Source organism: Diabrotica undecimpunctata, chromosome 2 (genome assembly GCF_040954645.1).
Source record: "Diabrotica undecimpunctata isolate CICGRU chromosome 2, icDiaUnde3, whole genome shotgun sequence".
NCBI lineage: Eukaryota > Metazoa > Arthropoda > Insecta > Coleoptera > Chrysomelidae > Diabrotica > Diabrotica undecimpunctata.
The window spans coordinates 100934493-100957518 of record NC_092804.1 but is presented as its reverse complement, the minus strand read 5'-3'; the positions used below and the strand labels follow the sequence as shown (position 1 = coordinate 100957518).

Sequence of the window (23026 nt, the reverse complement as noted above, 5' to 3'; positions counted from 1 at the left end):
GGGAGAACAACCTTTTCGCTTTTTGGGATTATGGAGCCAAACTTTGTCGTTCTTCTTAAAGCACCCCTTTTCGGCTTGCGTATCGTACCGTTTCTTCATTCGGTCGCTAGCGATCTGAAGATGGGAACGGACCAACTCGTGTACATTGTCCATTCTTCTTCGTAATTCCATCACATAATCTTCATCTGCTACATCTTCTCCAGGTCGACACCCAAACTCTAGATCACAAGATAATCGCATCTCGCGTCCGATTAGGACTCTGGCTGGTGTCTGGCCTGTTGATTCGTGAACAGCAGATCTGTAGGCCATTGTGAAGAACGGAAGATATTGGTCTTAGTCTAGCTGATTATCGGAAACCATCTTTGTCAAATACTTGCCAACTGTCCTATTCATCCGTTCTACCATGCCATCCGATTGCGGATGATACGCTGTAGTTCTTGTTTTTTCCATGCCTAGTGTATCACATATTCCTTGGAATAGATCGCTTTCGAAATTCCTTCCTTGGTCACTATGGATCTCCAAAGGCAATCAAAATCGGCTGATATATTCTTGGATTAACTTATCTACAACGGTGGCGGCCTTCTGGTCTGGAAGTGCGTAAATCTCGACCCACTTAGTGACGTAATTCATTATTACTAACATGTACTTGCCTCCATTGTCACTTTCTGGAAATGGCCCAGCGATGTTCAAAGCTATTCTTTCAAACGGGCTTCGAACATTATATTGTCTCATAGGAGCTCTCCTTTTTCGGTGAGGCCCGTTACTCGTAGCACAAATAGTACATTTCTTACACCAGTCCTCTACGTCGTCGGAACTGTTCATTCAATAAAACCGTTCCCGAATTCGCTGAATGGTTTTCTTTACTCCGAAATACCCTCCTGATGGACTGTCGTGTAACTGACGAGGTACTCTGGCTATTCTGCTCTTTGGGATCACCAGCTGTTTTTTCTTCTCTGAACCGCTCCCACTGGACCCATTACGTCTTAACTACTGAGCATAGGTTTAATATTTCTTGCCAAGGTGGTCGACGGTTTTCCTCTTTCCATTTTCGAATTTTCTGTATAACTGGATCTCTCTCTTGTTCTTCCCTTATCTTAGTAGGCGTCTAATCGTCGTTGACCATCGTTGTTCTTAGCACTGCTGCTTCCTTGGACTCCGTTGTGTTGCAGTGGGAACACTCTGCTGGGCATGGCCTTCTGGAAAGAGAATCAGCGTTTTTGTGGCTAACTCCGACCCGGTGCTCAATTTTGAAACAGTATTCTTGGAGTCGTTCGATCCATCTGGCTATCTGACCCTCTGGATTCTTAAACTGCATCAAGCACTTAAGGGCTGCATGGTCGGTTCGGATTAAAAACTTCCTTCCATAGAGGTATTGGTAAAAGTGCTCCACTGATTTCACTTCTGCTAGAAGTTCTCTTCTCGTCACGCAATAATTCCGCTTAGGTTTTGATACGCATACACTAGAGGATTTGACCAGCCTTTAAACAGAGATGTTGAGTATATTATATCTTCTTAATATATATATATATATATATATATATATATATATATATATATATATATCTATATATATATATATATATATATATATATATTATTACATATATATTATTTTCATTTAAACGTCTTTCTCTACGTAAAGAGTTAAGAAGATAGTAATTTTTAAAAGTGAATCGTAGATGCATGTTGAAGTAAAAGGATACTTCTAGCGTCGTTAAAACTCTCTAGTAAGAGGCTTTGAATTTGCGGTTCACCTACTTTACTATCAGAGAGAGGTCTCTGGACTTCTTGTTACTTCGTGTATATATATATATATATATATATATATATATATATATATATATATATATATATATATATATATATACGTATATATATATATATATATATATATATCAACAATTTTCTACAGTGATAAATGATAAATGGCATAGCAATCATACTACGTATACAATTCATATACAATTTTTTGGCAAATTCGCTAACATAATCAATGTAATGTTTGCCAGTATTTCAACTAATTAGTAGTTTTTTACAGGTAACGGAAGATGTATATGCCACAGAAATCCCAAAATTCCTATACGAAGCCACTTAGAACCTGTAAGTTAACTTTTATTTATCAAGTTTGATGCAATTTTTATTTTCGCCTTTTCATTTTCCGTTAAACCCACATTTTTCGGTTTTCTTTACCAGTAATAGCCATTAAGTCTTAATTAACATGGTATTTGTCTATTTTACTGTGGTTAACGGAGAAATATATGATACATATAATAAATTGATTTTGTTGATGGAAAATTATACATACAATACACATAGTTTCAAATGTTATGCATTACCCAAAATTTTCGCTATTATTAAATATTTTCAGAAACTAGTATTATACATCGTTTATGAAAAAAATATCATAACGTTGATAGATACTTTTTGTTTTAAAAAAGGTACTGTTTTTTTTAATGAATAAAAAATTAAAAAATTAAAAAATATTTTTAATTAAAATGTATTTAACAATTTTTAAATCGTGTAAAGTAGACTTTACATTACATGATTTTATCATATGACAATAGCATATGAGATTTGTTATGATTCCTCGTTTCTATGATGTTTTAAAAAATCGTGTTTACACTGCATGATAAGTTATGACTTATGATATGAGTGACAATAAGTGAGGTTTTCTTGATTTTTCTTTTGTTTATGGTCATAGAGATATTAGACACAGTATAGGTATCAACTATTAGATTTTTAAACCATTATAATGGAAAATAAATCGTTTGATTGCATTGACTTCCCAACTTTTAATAATAACACGCCGGCAACAACTGCGTACAGATTACAGCAGTAAGAAGAAAAAGATCAGACGTCTTTGGCTTGCAGGTGGCTCTTACGAAGAAATCGTGGGACAGGGTATATCAAATTTAGTGTTGATATTATACCAAATTAAAAATAATTAATAAAGAAACTAACTAAAAGTATGACTAAGAAGACTATAAACACTAAACTAAGAATAAAATAAACTAAATAAATAATAAAAGAAAAATACGATACAATAGCACACATTGGATAATAGGTTCAATATCAATGCAACAAACAAAAAATAAATAAATAATAAAGAATGTTGTCTCTTGGTAAGGGAATGTCGCTGAATTGACATAAGAATAAGGCGGGATATTTAAATATGTTGGTGTTACCCGTATTATTACCGAAAATCATATGATTTTATCATGCGAAATAGGTACCGTCCTATTCTCCTGTGACAAGCTATGACGAGCCGCATGACAGTGCTTATGACAAAATCATATGACAAATCACACAGTGTAAACATGTAAATTTCACTTTATGATCAAATCATATGACAAATCACATGATAAATCATGTAGTGTAAAGTGTGTATAATTTCACCACGGGCATCGATGCTAGTCTGAATTCGAGCTCTAAGAATAGCTCTTACAAGTCGACTAACCATTTCACGTCGCAGATTCTCACATTCTTCCCTACAGGCAATTGTAATTTTATTATGGGTTCTAGGAGGATTTTTTCGGACATGAACATTTCTGAAGAGCACATCCCATGTATGTTCAATGGGGTTTATGTTTGGACACTTTGCAGGCCCCATCAAAGGCGTTCAAAAAAACCGACACACGTAAAATTTTTTGCTCGCATTAATTTTCAAGATTACTATGTAAAAAAAACATTTCGCAAATAAATGTTGCATGATTGTTCTATATACCAATAGTCAGTAGTGCTTTTAAAATTTTGTGTAAAAAGTGCAGTTACTAGTCTAGGAGTCTAGAGGTAGAGTCTAGGGTTGAGTATGCACTTTTATGTCTTCTCGGTACCTTGACGTTTTTTATGTTTTTTCGTGCGTAGAATCGAATTATCAAGTGTATCAGATAATCTTTTATTAACAATAACAAATTTGTTTGTCAGATAATTTGTTATTTACGATTTAGTTGTTTAAATAATTGTATCTCTAAAAATGTTACATATAAAAGACTGAAAACTTTTGTTTTCAACACTTTCACAGAATTTATTTTAAATTACTACCACTACAGCTGTTTCGGCCAGAGTGTCCTTTCTCAAGTGCCTTTCCTTAGATGATCATCTTATTTATTTTATTTAGCGCTTCTTTGCTTATACTGTTAGCTCCTTTTATCTGCCTGGTCTATATATATATATATATATATATATATATATATATATATTTATATATATATATATATATATATATATATATATATATATATAAGAAATACATATAGATTTTAATCATACTATTTTTGTTTTTTCTTTCTGTTCTCTATGGATCAGTTAAAACACACCATTAAAAGATGTCACAAACGAAGTTTTACCATCATTAACTAAATTTAAAATGTATTCTGTTCATTATTTTATATGTTATATTTTATATGTGTGTTATTAATGTTGAGTGTCATAGCTTTATATAAATAATCTCAACGACTAGTAAGATGCACCGACAATTTGTGATATATTGTAAATATTTACACATTCTTCTAATTACAGTGTCTTGAAAAAGGAATAAAACAATTCCGAAAGCTAGACTAAAAGTCAAAAGAGTGTTTCTGTAACATCCCGGCCAAACGTTCTGACTACAGCCCTAATAATCTGTGTTGTTTGTATATATATATATATATATATATATATATATATATATATATATATATATATATATATATATATATATATATATATATACTATTAATTGGATTTTTATATTCCTTTGAAAAGATGTTTTTAGGAACCACTCTCTAAACGACACACAAAATAAATATTGAGGAAATAACCGTAACTAGCAAACGTATCCAGCTGGGACTTGAGTAACGTCGGGTTGATTAACTCTTAAACATAAATATACGGGATACAAAGAGAAAATAGACGTAAAACGATTGTGTAAATTAGTCTGGATGTAAAAGGGAGAGGTTCCAGGACTAGCATAAATGATGTCATACCAACTGGCGCTAATAATTATTAAGTAGAGAATTTGGTTTTATTGACGATGGCTTGTAAATTACAAATAAACTTGTAATATTAATCGAAAACTGTTTATTTATTGTCTTATTATATATATATATATATATATATATATATATATATATATATATATATATATATCCTCTAAAATAACAGCTGAACTGGTAGATGAAAAAGGGGGGTTGAGGTTAATTGGGTATACAGCTGATTAAAAGCCAAGTGTACTCTGTTTAACAATTCATTATATTTCGCCAATTTTCATTGGCATTATCAGATGAGAGCTACAATTATTTAAAACATGGTAAAAAACAATTTAATAATAGTTTGTTGTTTATATACTTACTTAATTGAGGTTAATGGCAGTGCGATTTATTTTAATACCATCAAGTAAAAATTTTTTTGTTGGAATAATGTTGATTGTAGTTGATGTTGATTACAAATTAAAATATAGGAAACAAATACAATTTAAATTAAAAATAAAACAGACACAACGTTTAGTTCGGTAAATGTCATTAAGGTTAAGTACTAGAACTATCAAATATCGAATGTTATTAATTGACTTTTGTGAAGATGATTAGTTCCATGGTGTTTGACGTAGTAGTTGTTTATTTGATTAATATTTACTGTAAGGTGTGTTATAGTTGAAAAAATTTTTGAAATTACATTATGTGTTGTATTAATTATTTAATAGTTATATGTGTCTATTTATAATGTTTGTTTTTCGATGTGTAATAAATAAGCATAAATCTCACTCAGATGTTCAACATCTGATTTCTTATTTATTAAATTATCCATTTGAGTGATTGAATATGATGATAAAATATCCATATATTGTTTGTTACAACTTCCGCACGGGATACGATAGACTGTATTAGATAATTGATCAGTAGGTGTTTTATCTTTTAGTTTGGTGAATATCGAATTAATGTTTAACACTGTGTAATTAGCGATTTTTATGTTGTCGTCAACTGATTTGAAAATTCATGTAAGTTTCGGTGTTAAGTCTTGTATGAAGGGTAATTTAAGGTATTTAAAAGGAGTTAAATTAGTGTTAGGGGTTGTGTCTAGTGTAGGTGTAGTGTTTTGTGGTGTGTGGTTAGAGATGGTTTGTGTTACAGATAATGTATCATTTGTTGTGTTGAATAGTATTTTAGTAAGTAATGTGTTTGGGTATGAATTGTCTAGAAAGAGCTGATGAAGGATTTTTAGGTTTTTATAATAGAGTGATTGATCTGCAATCTGTAAAATTCTGTTTTTCATTTGTTTTATAAGATTAATTTTTGTGCTATGCTTATGATATGACCAATAGTTAATGTATCTTCCGGAACTAATAGGTTTAATATACCAACCTGTTGTTATTATGTTGTTATTGTTACGTATTAGTTTGGTGTCAAGGAATGGGATTGACTGATGTTTGTCTTCTGTTTTAACTGTAAATTTTATATGTCGGTCGAAGTCGTTAAAAATGTATAAGAGTTCATTAATCATGTCTTTTGGTAGGGCTAAGATTATATCGTCGACATATTTCTTTAGGAAGGGTATTTTAAATGGAAGAACAGGGATGAGTATATCTAAGAGGTCATCAAGTCATCATCATACTGGGAGTCAAGAGTCAAAACACACCATGAAAAGATGTCACTAACAAAATTTTAACTTTCCAACTAAATTTTAAAATGTATATTGTCCATTATTTTAAATGTTATATTTTATATGTGTGTTTTTAATGTTGAGTGTCGTAGCTGTAGACAAATAATCTCAACGACTATGTCTTGAAGAAGGAATAAAAGAATTCGAAAGCTCGACCAAAAGTCAAAAGAGTGTTTCTATAACATCCCGGCCGAACCTACTGACTGCAGCCCTAATAAACTGTGTTGTCTGTTTATATCGACAGTCAATAATATCCAGTATTTCTTGTATATATATAATATATATATACATGTATATATATATATATATATATATATATTATATATATGTATATATATATATATATATGTATATATATAGTAAACTCTTAAATATTGGGGAAATCTGCAAGAAATACTCTAATGTGTATCAATTGTTTCGCCGAACGTTTTCGCCAAAGAGAATTAATTTGGCTTCTTCAGGGCTGAAAGAGAATAAATTATAATTAGCTACCATATATTATCTATTAAAACATTATTGATCTTACCGTAACTTAGAATTGTAGAGTTAGAATATTAAAAAACTTTGCTAGTAACATAGTGGTGTTTTTTGTTACTATGTGCAAAAAAAGTTTTTTATAAGGATTGAAATGTATGGTAGCTTCGAACTTGACACGTAAAGGCTTACCCAAGGTTAATCGAAAAACCCAATGCAACTACATTTAAAAGGAGGTAATTCTTTGAAATGTCGGCAATAACTAAATTTTTGATTTTTAGATAGTTAAATGTGAGGTTCTGTTTAAGCCAGAACGCAAGCGCTGACAACTTCATTATTAGTTGGTATGAATCTTTATGTCGTTAAGGTTCATTGGTAAAAAACGAATGAATTTAAATCCCAGTAAAGGGAAATATTATTTTGATTTTCTTTATTTAATTATATTATATTGTTCATGTATTATTGAATCTTATTGAGACGTATCTAAGAAAAGCAAGGGAATGTTATATATTTTTTGTTAATGAAAATTAATTATAAAGGTATGTTAGTTGTTAATGGATATATCAGTCAAGTTAGTAATCTGTGATATAGTATTGTTCTTGGTATCTGATTTAAGTAACAGGTGGTATATATCGCTTAGATTCTTGATGTCACTCTTAACATTAATGGAGAAATCGTTAAGGAAAATATAAGACATTTCAATGAACTCTCTTTTAGATTTATTGTTTTCACGGTGGAGAATTGTGGTGTTAGTATAGTCCATGAGATGACCAGTGGAATGGACATGTTTGGCTAATGCACAACGGTCAGGGTGAAGTCGAGAATCACTTTTGTGTAGTGTAATACGTGATTTCAATAATTGAGATGTTTGACCGATGTAGGAATTGTTGCAAGAGAGACATGGAATGTTGTAGACAATATTACTAAGCCTATCTATGGGAGTCTTATCTTTTATCTTAGAATAAAGATTATTAATTGTTAGGGCTGATCTACAAGCTACATTAAGTCTAATGTTGTTAATATTATTGCCAAAGCTATTTTCAATATTTTATAATTATAGGTAAAAATTTGTTTGTTATCGAAATGAAAAATGGGGGAATTGTGACGAGTTTTGATTGGCGGAGATTGAAAAAGGTGGGATAAGTATGTAGGAAAAAGTTTAGCGAGATTGAGGAGGAGAGAGAAAAAGATCAGTTGGTTTCCAAGTCTGTGAGAGGAACGGTGATTGTTCTCTGGCGGTTCCTGAAATGTAGCAAGCAGTAGTGGAATGTTAGTGAGTTTTTGTGGAGTTAGTGTATCTGACAGAGGCTGAAGCAGCAAAATATTGTAAGTCATATTTCTCTACTTATATTTCAAGAGTCACTGTTCAGGCCAACGAGAGATTCAGTTTATCGTAAAGAGAAGATATTCCAAGAGTCATTTTTCACTCGGGCCAACGAGAGATTCAGTTTATCGAGAGGAGAAAGGCTATCATAATTTGAATGATTTGTGCTTTTGAAGGAGATCATTAAGGACGATATACTTGCAACAATCTGTGTAAGATTGCTGTTTACATAGGGAGCGGTTGAGAGGAGATAATATAGTCTACAAGGAACAAGGATTTGGACCACTCATCATCAGAGAGAGATATTTTTGTTTCTGCAGTTTTTTTTTCTTTTATTGATAACAAAATTTTTACACGTAATTGAGAAAGGATATAAATATTTTGATTAGGAGAGTTAGAATAGTTTGGGATTTTGAGATTTCAATTAATATTGTTTGTACCATTAATTTTGATTGTTCACGTACGAAGAACAAAATTTTGAGAATCCTTATATGAGATTTGTTTATTGAAAACCTTTGAGTGTGAATTGTTTCATTATTTTTATTTCAATATATAGTGTTAGATCATATGTGTTTTTTATTATTCCGGTATTCTCTGGACCTTACCTTTCACATGTAATAGCCTAGATATTGAAGCACGAATTTAACCCTGAGATAAAAGAATTAAAAATTGTGATAGAGTCATAATCATATCATTTAAATAATTTTAATTAATCAAAAAAATTAATTAGCTAATTATTGCTTGGCGCACCAAGACTTTAAATATCACAATAATATATATATATATATATATATATATATATATATATATATATATATATATATATATAATATATATATATATATATATATATATATATATATATATATATATATATATGAATTTTATTTGCTTTCTTTTCTTTATTAAGAATCTGTCACAAACTTATCAGCTATAGCTAGAACTTAAGACAGACTGAAGGAAACAAACGCCGGCATGTAAGAAACCTTCACACTGCATTGGTTTCTCAGATAAAAAAGGTTAGGTATATTTCCTAATATTCTCTCGGAAAAAGTGCTTTTGACAGGTAAGGTTCGTAAATGTTTCGACAAAGTATTAGTCTTCAAAATTTTTTATCTATTTCATTTGAACTTTAAACTTTGTAGTTTCAACGCAAAACGAAAAGCCTCAACAAGCAGAAAAGTAGCGAAAAAAGATAAATTAAGATACTTGTAATTTTTAAGATATTCAAATTCATAAAAAAAATTCATAAATATTTTTTAAATCACATACATATATAAAACGAAGATATCTAAACAAAAGTTTTTATTTTTATTCCAAAAATTGTTGACTAGTTTTGTTATTTTAAGATGTGTAACTCAATACATGACTTTTTTGAGCTGAAAGGTGACGATACAAATATACGCAAAGTAGAATGAAAAAATATAGAGCGTTTGTCACAATAAAATGTATCTAAATCTATATTATCCTCAAAACCGACGACATTGGATATATAAAACAAAAATATATGAAAAAGGAGAAAAAGAAGAGCGCCTTAAAAATCTTGAAATAGAAAAATATATATATATATATATATATATATATATATATATATATATATATATATATATATATATAATTACGAAACGCCCAGATCGTGTCTAGATAATATATTCATTATAAGACAGGTGATAGAAACGAACAAAAACACATAACAAAACACTGAAAACTTTTGTTTACAACACTTTCACCAAATTTCTTCTTCTTCTTCTACTTCTTGGAGATCTTTAGATCTGTTGAATTCTGAAGCTGCCTCTGGTTAATTTCCTGGGAAGTAGATTGCCAACTATCCCTTCATCTTTTAGGTGGACGGGAGGTCGTGAACTAGGTGGGTTGTTTTCTAGGGCAATTTTTGGGAGTCTATTCTCATCCATTCGTCTTACATAATTCTACCACATCCTCTTACGCTGCCTTCCCCATCTCACAATATCTTGAATTTTGCACTGCTCTCTGACGTTTGTATTTCTTACCCTGTCTCTTCTTGTTTTGCCCACTATTGCTTTTAGGGTTTTCATGTCGAGAACCCTTAGCATCTCTTTCGTTTTGTTGGTATCTTTGCGCACTTCTATGCCATATCTCATGATCGGTCGTATGCAAGTCTTGTAGATTCTAATTTTACTATCTGTGCGCATATAGGGATTTGACCAGATTATGTCCCGCATACATCCCGACAATGCGGATGCTTTGTTGATCTGACTGCTTAGGTCCTTTACTGGGTCGTGTGTGCTTGATATATCTATGCCCAGATATCTGATTTGCATCACCGGTTCTATGAAGTTGTTCTCAACCACTAACTTACATCTGAGCGGATCTTTTGCTAATTGTCATAGATTTAGTTTTGTTGGTAGAAATTGTCACATTTAGTTGGCAGCTTTTTTGAAAGAACTGAAAGAGCTGTCTCTGAAGACCATCTTCTGATTCGGCCATAATTGCTGCATTATCTACGTAACACACCATACCAATTCTTTTGTTGCCACCAACTTTATTTTAGGTTATTATTGTTACAGCAGTTTCGATAAAATATAACTACTGAGACACATATGACCTCTATTTACTTGCAAAAAGCATTTGTTTCAAATATTTTAACGTCTGGCATTCCTTTCCCCAGGCAGCTGTAGCTTCCTCCGCGGTTATTGTTAGTTGTTGCCCTGGAAACCATCAGGGTCTTCTAACTCTCTATCTCATATATATATATATATATATATATATATATATATATATATATATATATATATATATATATATATTGTTATGATATGAAAAATCGAGAAAAATATTGGTTTGTTTAAAAATATTTCAAAATTCAATAACATTAAAATAATTCAGATAAGTAGGATAATATCCAACAAACATTTCGAAGAAGGAGAGTTATTAATTTCTTGAATTACCTGTACCAAAAAAAAAGTAAGCTTTGCATAAATTATTTCTTTGTTATACTTGAGTGACCCGCATAATTTTAAGTGAAAACAAAAAGACAATTGAACGGGGTTTTCCAAAATACATTAATGCAGTGATTAGGGACAAATAGAAGAGATTTTAGATAGAGGTTTTTGTTAGTTTTTAAGAATTATAGAAAATATTATTTGTAAATAAGTTTTAGGAAATTTTATAATTATAGGTAAAAATTTGTTTGTTATCGAAATGAAAAATGGGGGAATTGTGACGAGTTTTGATTGGCGGAGATTGAAAAAGGTGGGATAAGTATGTAGGAAAAGTTTAGCGAGATTGAGGAGGAGAGAGAAAAAGATCAGTTGGTTTCCAAGTCTGTGAAAGGAACGGTGATTGTTCTCTGGCGGTTCCTGAAATGTAGCAAGCAGTAGTGGAATGTTAGTGAGTTTTTGTGGAGTTAGTGTATCTGACAGAAGCTGAGGCAGCAAAATATTGTAAGTCATATTTCTCTACTTATATTCCAAGAGTCACTGTTCAGGCCAACGAGAGATTCAGTTTATCGTAAAGAGAAGATATTCCAAGAGTCATTTTTCACTCGGGCCAACGAGAGATTCAGTTTATCGAGAGGAGAAAGGCTATCATAATTTGAATGATTTGTGCTTTTGAAGGAGATCATTAAGGACGATATACTTGCAACAATCTGTGTAAGATTGCTGTTTACATAGGGAGCGGTTGAGAGGAGATAATATAGTCTACAAGGAACAAGGATTTGGACCACTCATCTCAGAGAGAGATATTTTTGTTTCTGCAGTTTTTTTTTCTTTTATTGATAACAAAATTTTTACACGTAATTGAGAAAGGATATAAATATTTTGATTAGGAGAGTTAGAATAGTTTGGGATTTTGAGATTTCATTAATATTGTTTGTACCATTAATTTTGATTGTTCACGTACGGAGAACAAAATTTGAGAATCCTTATATGAGATTTGTTTATTGAAAACCTTTGAGTGTGAATTGTTTCATTATTTTTATTTCAATATATAGTGTTAGATCATATGTGTTTTTTATTATTCCGGTATTCTCTGGACCTTACCTTTCACATGTAATAGCCTAGATATTGAAGCACGAATTTAACCCTGAGATAAAAGAATTAAAAATTGTGATAGAGTCATAATCATATCATTTAAATAATTTTAATTAATCAAAAAAATTAATTAGCTAATTATTGCTTGGCGCACCAAGACTTTAAATATCACAATAATATATATATATATATATATATATATATATATATATATATATATATATATATATATATATATATATATATATATATATATATATATATAATATATATATATATATATATATATATATATATATATATATATATATATGAATTTTATTTGCTTTCTTTTCTTTATTAAGAATCTGTCACAAACTTATCAGCTATAGCTAGAACTTAAGACAGACTGAAGGAAACAAACGCCGGCATGTAAGCAACCTTCACACTGCATTGGTTTCTCAGATAAAAAAGGTTAGGTATATTTCCTAATATTCTCTCAGAAAAAGTGCTTTTGACAGGTAAGGTTCGTAAATGTTTCGACAAAGTATTAGTCTTCAAATTTTTTATCTATTTCATTTGAACTTTAAACTTTGTAGTTTCAACGCAAAACGAAAAGCCTCAACAAGCAGAAAAGTAGCGAAAAAAGATAAATTAAGATACTTGTAATTTTTAAGATATTCAAATTCATAAAAAAAATTCATAAATATTTTTTAAATCACATACATATATAAAACGAAGATATCTAAACAAAAGTTTTTATTTTTATTCCAAAAATTGTTGACTAGTTTTGTTATTTTAAGATATGTAACTCAATACATGACTTTTTTGAGCTGAAAGGTGACGATACAAATATACGCAAAGTAGAATGAAAAAATATAGAGCGTTTGTCACAATAAAATGTATCTAAATCTATATTATCCTCAAAACCGACGACATTGGATATATAAAACAAAAATATATGAAAAAGGAGAAAAAGAAGAGCGCCTTAAAAATCTTGAAATAGAAAAATATATATATATATATATATATATATATATATATATATATATATATATATATATATATATATATATATATATATATAATTACGAAACGCCCAGATCGTGTCTAGATAATATATTCATTATAAGACAGGTGATAGAAACGAACAAAAACACATAACAAAACACTGAAAACTTTTGTTTACAACACTTTCACCAAATTTCTTCTTCTTCTTCTACTTCTTGGAGATCTTTAGATCTGTTGAATTCTGAAGCTGCCTCTGGTTAATTTCCTGGGAAGTAGATTGCCAACTATCCCTTCATCTTTTAGGTGGACGGGAGGTCGTGAACTAGGTGGGTTGTTTTCTAGGGCAATTTTTGGGAGTCTATTCTCATCCATTCGTCTTACATAATTCTACCACATCCTCTTACGCTGCCTTCCCCATCTCACAATATCTTGAATTTTGCACTGCTCTCTGACGTTTGTATTTCTTACCCTGTCTCTTCTTGTTTTGCCCACTATTGCTTTTAGGGTTTTCATGTCGAGAACCCTTAGCATCTCTTTCGTTTTGTTGGTATCTTTGCGCACTTCTATGCCATATCTCATGATCGGTCGTATGCAAGTCTTGTAGATTCTAATTTTACTATCTGTGCGCATATAGGGATTTGACCAGATTATGTCCCGCATACATCCCGACAATGCGGATGCTTTGTTGATCTGACTGCTTAGGTCCTTTACTGGGTCGTGTGTGCTTGATATATCTATGCCCAGATATCTGATTTGCATCACCGGTTCTATGAAGTTGTTCTCAACCACTAACTTACATCTGAGCGGATCTTTTGCTAATTGTCATAGATTTAGTTTTGTTGGTAGAAATTGTCACATTTAGTTGGCAGCTTTTTTGAAAGAACTGAAAGAGCTGTCTCTGAAGACCATCTTCTGATTCGGCCATAATTGCTGCATTATCTACGTAACACACCATACCAATTCTTTTGTTGCCACCAACTTTATTTTAGGTTATTATTGTTACAGCAGTTTCGATAAAATATAACTACTGAGACACATATGACCTCTATTTACTTGCAAAAAGCATTTGTTTCAAATATTTTAACGTCTGGCATTCCTTTCCCCAGGCAGCTGTAGCTTCCTCCGCGGTTATTGTTAGTTGTTGCCCTGGAAACCATCAGGGTCTTCTAACTCTCTATCTCATATATATATATATATATATATATATATATATATATATATATATATATATATATATATATTGTTATGATATGAAAAATCGAGAAAAATATTGGTTTGTTTAAAAATATTTCAAAATTCAATAACATTAAAATAATTCAGATAAGTAGGATAATATCCAACAAACATTTCGAAGAAGGAGAGTTATTAATTTCTTGAATTACCTGTACCAAAAAAAAAGTAAGCTTTGCATAAATTATTTCTTTGTTATACTTGAGTGACCCGCATAATTTTAAGTGAAAACAAAAAGACAATTGAACGGGGTTTTCCAAAATACATTAATGCAGTGATTAGGGACAAATAGAAGAGATTTTAGATAGAGGTTTTTGTTAGTTTTTAAGAATTATAGAAAATATTATTTGTAAATAAGTTTTAGGAAATTTTATAATTATAGGTAAAAATTTGTTTGTTATCGAAATGAAAAATGGGGGAATTGTGACGAGTTTTGATTGGCGGAGATTGAAAAAGGTGGGATAAGTATGTAGGAAAAGTTTAGCGAGATTGAGGAGGAGAGAGAAAAAGATCAGTTGGTTTCCAAGTCTGTGAGAGGAACGGTGATTGTTCTCTGGCGGTTCCTGAAATGTAGCAAGCAGTAGTGGAATGTTAGTGAGTTTTTGTGGAGTTAGTGTATCTGACAGAAGCTGAGGCAGCCAAATTTTGTAAGTCATATTTCTCTACTTATATTCCAAGAGTCACTGTTCAGGCCAACGAGAGATTCAGTTTATCGTAAAGAGAAGATATTCCAAGAGTCATTTTTCACTCGGGCCAACGAGAGATTCAGTTTATCGAGAGGAGAAAGGCTATCATAATTTGAATGATTTGTGCTTTTGAAGGAGATCATTAAGGACGATATACTTGCAACAATCTGTGTAAGATTGCTGTTTACATAGGGAGCGGTTGAGAGGAGATAATATAGTCTACAAGGAACAAGGATTTGGACCACTCATCATCAGAGAGAGATATTTTTGTTTCTGCAGTTTTTTTTTCTTTTATTGATAACAAAATTTTTACACGTAATTGAGAAAGGATATAAATATTTTGATTAGGAGAGTTAGAATAGTTTGGGATTTTGAGATTTCAATTAATATTGTTTGTACCATTAATTTTGATTGTTCACGTACGGAGAACAAAATTTTGAGAATCCTTATATGAGATTTGTTTATTGAAAACCTTTGAGTGTGAATTGTTTCATTATTTTTATTTCAATATATAGTGTTAGATCATATGTGTTTTTTATTATTCCGGTATTCTCTGGACCTTACCTTTCACATGTAATAGCCTAGATATTGAAGCACGAATTTAACCCTGAGATAAAAGAATTAAAAATTGTGATAGAGTCATAATCATATCATTTAAATAATTTTAATTAATCAAAAAAATTAATTAGCTAATTATTGCTTGGCGCACCAAGACTTTAAATATCACAATAATATATATATATATATATATATATATATATATATATATATATATATATATATATATATATATATATATATATATATATATATATATATATATATATATATATATATATATATATATATATATATATATAATATATATATATATATATATATATATATATATATATATATATATATATATATATATATATATATATATGAATTTTATTTGCTTTCTTTTCTTTATTAAGAATCTGTCACAAACTTATCAGCTATAGCTAGAACTTAAGACAGACTGAAGGAAACAAACGCCGGCATGTAAGCAACCTTCACACTGCATTGGTTTCTCAGATAAAAAAGGTTAGGTATATTTCCTAATATTCTCTCGGAAAAAGTGCTTTTGACAGGTAAGGTTCGTAAATGTTTCGACAAAGTATTAGTCTTCAAAATTTTTTATCTATTTCATTTGAACTTTAAACTTTGTAGTTTCAACGCAAAACGAAAAGCCTCAACAAGCAGAAAAGTAGCGAAAAAAGATAAATTAAGATACTTGTAATTTTTAAGATATTCAAATTCATAAAAAAAATTCATAAATATTTTTTAAATCACATACATATATAAAACGAAGATATCTAAACAAAAGTTTTTATTTTTATTCCAAAAATTGTTGACTAGTTTTGTTATTTTAAGATATGTAACTCAATACATGACTTTTTTGAGCTGAAAGGTGACGATACAAATATACGCAAAGTAGAATGAAAAAATATAGAGCGTTTGTCACAATAAAATGTATCTAAATCTATATTATCCTCAAAACCGACGACATTGGATATATAAAACAAAAATATATGAAAAAGGAGAAAAAGAAGAGCGCCTTAAAAATCTTGAAATAGAAAAATATATATATATATATATATATAATTACGAAACGCCCAGATCGTGTCTAGATAATATATTCATTATAAGACAGGTGATAGAAACGAACAAAAACACATAACAAAACACTGAAAACTTTTGTTTACAACACTTTCACCAAATTTCTTCTTCTTCTTCTACTTCTTGGAGATCTTTAGATCTGTTGAATTCTGAAGCTGCCTCTGGTTAATTTCCTGGGAAGTAGATTGCCAACTATCCCTTCATCTTTTAGGTGGACGGGAGGTCGTGAACTAGGTGGGTTGTTTTCTAGGGCAATTTTTGGGAGTCTATTCTCATCCATTCGTCTTACATAATTCTACCACATCCTCTTACGCTGCCTTCCCCATCTCACAATATCTTGAATTTTGCACTGCTCTCTGACGTTTGTATTTCTTACCCTGTCTCTTCTTGTTTTGCCCACTATTGCTTTTAGGGTTTTCATGTCGAGAACCCTTAGCATCTCTTTCGTTTTGTTGGTATCTTTGCGCACTTCTATGCCATATCTCATGATCGGTCGTATGCAAGTCTTGTAGATTCTAATTTTACTATCTGTGCGCATATAGGGATTTGACCAGATTATGTCCCGCATACATCCCGACAATGCGGATGCTTTGTTGATCTGACTGCTTAGGTCCTTTACTGGGTCGTGTGTGCTTGATATATCTATGCCCAGATATCTGATTTGCATCACCGGTTCTATGAAGTTGTTCTCAACCACTAACTTACATCTGAGCGGATCTTTTGCTAATTGTCATAGATTTAGTTTTGTTGGTAGAAATTGTCACATTTAGTTGGCAGCTTTTTTGAAAAAACTGAAAGAGCTGTCTCTGAAGACCATCTTCTGATTCGGCCATAATTGCTGCATTATCTACGTAACACACCATACCAATTCTTTTGTTGCCACCAACTTTATTTTAGGTTATTATTGTTACAGCAGTTTCGATAAAATATAACTACTGAGACACATATGACCTCTATTTACTTGCAAAAAGCATTTGTTTCAAATATTTTAACGTCTGGCATTCCTTTCCCCAGGCAGCTGTAGCTTCCTCCGCGGTTATTGTTAGTTGTTGCCCTGGAAACCATCAGGGTCTTCTAACTCTCTATCTCATATATATATATATATATATATATATATATATATATATATATATATATTGTTATGATATGAAAAATCGAGAAAAATATTGGTTTGTTTAAAAATATTTCAAAATTCAATAACATTAAAATAATTCAGATAAGTAGGATAATATCCAACAAACATTTCGAAGAAGGAGAGTTATTAATTTCTTGAATTACCTGTACCAAAAAAAAAGTAAGCTTTGCATAAATTATTTCTTTGTTATACTTGAGTGACCCGCATAATTTTAAGTGAAAACAAAAAGACAATTGAACGGGGTTTTCCAAAATACATTAATGCAGTGATTAGGGACAAATAGAAGAGATTTTAGATAGAGGTTTTTGTTAGTTTTTAAGAATTATAGAAAATATTATTTGTAAATAAGTTTTAGGAAATTTTATAATTATAGGTAAAAATTTGTTTGTTATCGAAATGAAAAATGGGGGAATTGTGACGAGTTTTGATTGGCGGAGATTGAAAAAGGTGGGATAAGTATGTAGGAAAAGTTTAGCGAGATTGAGGAGGAGAGAGAAAAAGATCAGTTGGTTTCCAAGTCTGTGAGAGGAACGGTGATTGTTCTCTGGCGGTTCCTGAAATGTAGCAAGCAGTAGTGGAATGTTAGTGAGTTTTTGTGGAGTTAGTGTATCTGACAGAAGCTGAGGCAGCCAAATTTTGTAAGTCATATTTCTCTACTTATATTCCAAGAGTCACTGTTCAGGCCAACGAGAGATTCAGTTTATCGTAAAGAGAAGATATTCCAAGAGTCATTTTTCACTCGGGCCAACGAGAGATTCAGTTTATCGAGAGGAGAAAGGCTATCATAATTTGAATGATTTGTGCTTTTGAAGGAGATCATTAAGGACGATATACTTGCAACAATCTGTGTAAGATTGCTGTTTACATAGGGAGCGGTTGAGAGGAGATAATATAGTCTACAAGGAACAAGGATTTGGACCACTCATCATCAGAGAGAGATATTTTTGTTTCTGCAGTTTTTTTTTCTTTTATTGATAACAAAATTTTTACACGTAATTGAGAAAGGATATAAATATTTTGATTAGGAGAGTTAGAATAGTTTGGGATTTTGAGATTTCAATTAATATTGTTTGTACCATTAATTTTGATTGTTCACGTACGGAGAACAAAATTTTGAGAATCCTTATATGAGATTTGTTTATTGAAAACCTTTGACTGTGAATTGTTTCATTATTTTTATTTCAATATATAGTGTTAGATCATATGTGTTTTTTATTATTCCGGTATTCTCTGGACCTTACCTTTCACATGTAATAGCCTAGATATTGAAGCACGAATTTAACCCTGAGATAAAAGAATTAAAAATTGTGATAGAGTCATAATCATATCATTTAAATAATTTTAATTAATCAAAAAAATTAATTAGCTAATTATTGCTTGGCGCACCAAGACTTTAAATATCACAATAATATATATATATATATATATATATATATATATATATATATAATATATATATATATATATATATATATATATATATATATATATGAATTTTATTTGCTTTCTTTTCTTTATTAAGAATCTGTCACAAACTTATCAGCTATAGCTAGAACTTAAGACAGACTGAAGGAAACAAACGCCGGCATGTAAGCAACCTTCACACTGCATTGGTTTCTCAGATAAAAAAGGTTAGGTATATTTCCTAATATTCTCTCGGAAAAAGTGCTTTTGACAGGTAAGGTTCGTAAATGTTTCGACAAAGTATTAGTCTTCAAAATTTTTTATCTATTTCATTTGAACTTTAAACTTTGTAGTTTCAACGCAAAACGAAAAGCCTCAACAAGCAGAAAAGTAGCGAAAAAAGATAAATTAAGATACTTGTAATTTTTAAGATATTCAAATTCATAAAAAAAATTCATAAATATTTTTTAAATCACATACATATATAAAACGAAGATATCTAAACAAAAGTTTTTATTTTTATTCCAAAAATTGTTGACTAGTTTTGTTATTTTAAGATATGTAACTCAATACATGACTTTTTTGAGCTGAAAGGTGACGATACAAATATACGCAAAGTAGAATGAAAAAATATAGAGCGTTTGTCACAATAAAATGTATCTAAATCTATATTATCCTCAAAACCGACGACATTGGATATATAAAACAAAAATATATGAAAAAGGAGAAAAAGAAGAGCGCCTTAAAAATCTTGAAATAGAAAATCGGCAAATTATTACTACGACTCAACTACTGTAGAGAAACGACAAATCTTGACATTCCAATTTAAGCGTGATTAAACTTTGACATTTTTTATTTTAAATATTATATTAGCTCTCCATTCTTACGAGATTTACTTGTTTGTACGTATTTTGTGAAGTTTAAACTTTCTTGAATTTGTGGAACTAGAAAGAGATATTTTGTATTGCAATTACAAAACAATTTGCTTATGAGAGGTATTATTTGAATTCGTTGGATTTCATCAATTATTTTTTCAAATTGATTTCCCTATAAGAGTGCAGAAGAGTCTGCAGCTTATAGTATATAGGTGTATATTATATCGTTAAGTAGTTTCTGTAGTAGAAGAATAGTACAGGAAATATATATTCACTAAAAACATTATTCCATTATTCTGTTTTTCTAATTAATAGGAAAAAAATATGTTTATATTAACATAATATATTAACATACTAACATATTAACATTAAACATATTAACATATTAACATATTAACATATTAACATATTAACATATTAACATATTAACATATTAACATATTAACATATTAACATATTAACATATTAACATATTAACATATTAACATATTAACATATTAACATATTAACATATTAACATATTAACATATTAACATATTAACGTATTAACATATTAACATATTAACATATTAACATATTTACATATTAACATATTAACATTAACATATTAACATATTAACATATTAACATATTAACATATTAACATATTAACATATTAACATATTAACATATTAACATATTAACATATTAACATATTAACATATTAACATATTAACATATTAACATATTAACATATTAACATATTAACATATTAACATATTAACATATTAACATATTAACATATTAACATATTAACATATTAACATATTAACATATTAACATATTTACATATTAACATATTAACATATTAACATATTAACATATTAACATATTAACATATTAACATATTAACATATTAACATATTAACATATTAACATATTAACATATTAACATATTAACATATTAACATATTAACATATTAACATATTAACATATTAACATATTAACATATAAACATATTAACATATTAAGATATTAACATATTAACATATTAACATATTAACATATTAACATATTAATACATTAACATATTAACATATTAACATATTAACATATTAACATAATAATATATTAACATATTAACATATTAACATATTAACATATTAACATATTAACATATTAACATATTAACATATTAACATATTAAAATATTAACATATTAACATATTAACATATTAACATATTAACATATTAACATATTAACATATTAACATATTAGCATATTAACATATTAACATATTAACATATTAACATATTAACATATTAACATATTAACATATTAACATATTAACATATTAACATATTAAAATATTAACATATTAACATATTAACATATTAACATATTAACATATTAACATATTAACACATTAACATATTAACATATTAACATATTAACATATTAACATATTAACATATTAACATATTAACATATTAACATATTAACATATTAACATATTAACATATTAACATATTAACATATTAACATATTAACATATTAACATATTAACATATTAACATAACATATTAACATATTAACATAATATATTAACATATTAACATATTAACATATTAACGAATTAACATATTAACATATTAACATATTAACATATTAACATATTAACATATTAACATATTAACATATTAACATATTAACATATTAACATATTAACATATTAACATATTAACATATTAACATATTAACATATTAACATATTAACATATTAACATATTAACATATTAACATATTAACATATTAACATATTAACATATTAACATATTAACATATTTACATATTGGCATATTAACATACATATTAACATATCTTGAAAGAATACAGTTTATTTGCCAAAAAATAACAAGCATGAGTTTTGTTTATCGTTGTGTTTACATATACAAAGATGGGGTTAAATTATATTAACAGAAAGTATGAAAAGTTTAAAACCCAAACTCTTATCAACTTATTTTTTTAACATGCTTCTTCTCCTTTTGACAATGTAACTCTGGATGGGTCTTTGCCTGTCTGACTATATCCTTTATTTCATACCTCTATTGTGCCCTTCTCCTCTATTTGCCTACATTCATAGTTGTCAGGTCGTCGTTCTATATACTTTTCTCAGTATATATATATCTCCCGAATGTCTTAAATTATGCTTCATCTCTTTTTCTCATTACCCACGTTTTACAGCGATAGGTTACTATGGATCTAATTTACGTTCTGTAGATAGTTATTTTGCTTTTTTTGTCTAACAATTTCGACGTCAATATTTTATTAGCATAGTATGTACGATTCTTACTGGAAATCCGCGCATTAATTTCGCCACTTACGAAAATCTTTTTATTGATTTCTGTGCCCCGATATGTGAAGATATCCACACGTTCGATCATAAAGTTGTCTACTGCGATATTATTGTTATTTTTAGGTATTCTTTTGTTGGCCATTTATTTGGTTTTTGTTTCGCTTATCTTCAGTCCCCTTTTTCGTGCTTCAGGATTAATTTCCTTGAACACTTTCATTATTCGTTGCTCGCTCCCATTAATGATGGTATAGGATAGCATATAGATACATAATCTGCATAAC

At 29.4% G+C, this 23026-nt stretch overlaps 1 protein-coding gene across 1 annotated transcript in view; it reads left to right on the top strand.

Moving 5' to 3' along the window:
* The first annotated feature begins 2036 nt into the window (after window positions 1-2036).
* Window positions 2037-23026, top strand: part of mAChR-A (muscarinic Acetylcholine Receptor, A-type) — a 229925-nt gene continuing 208935 nt past the window's right edge. Inside the window, exon 1 of the mRNA XM_072523255.1 lies at window positions 2037-2100. The gene's annotated coding sequence lies outside the window, so the exon portion shown is untranslated. The remainder of the gene's footprint in view (window positions 2101-23026) is intronic.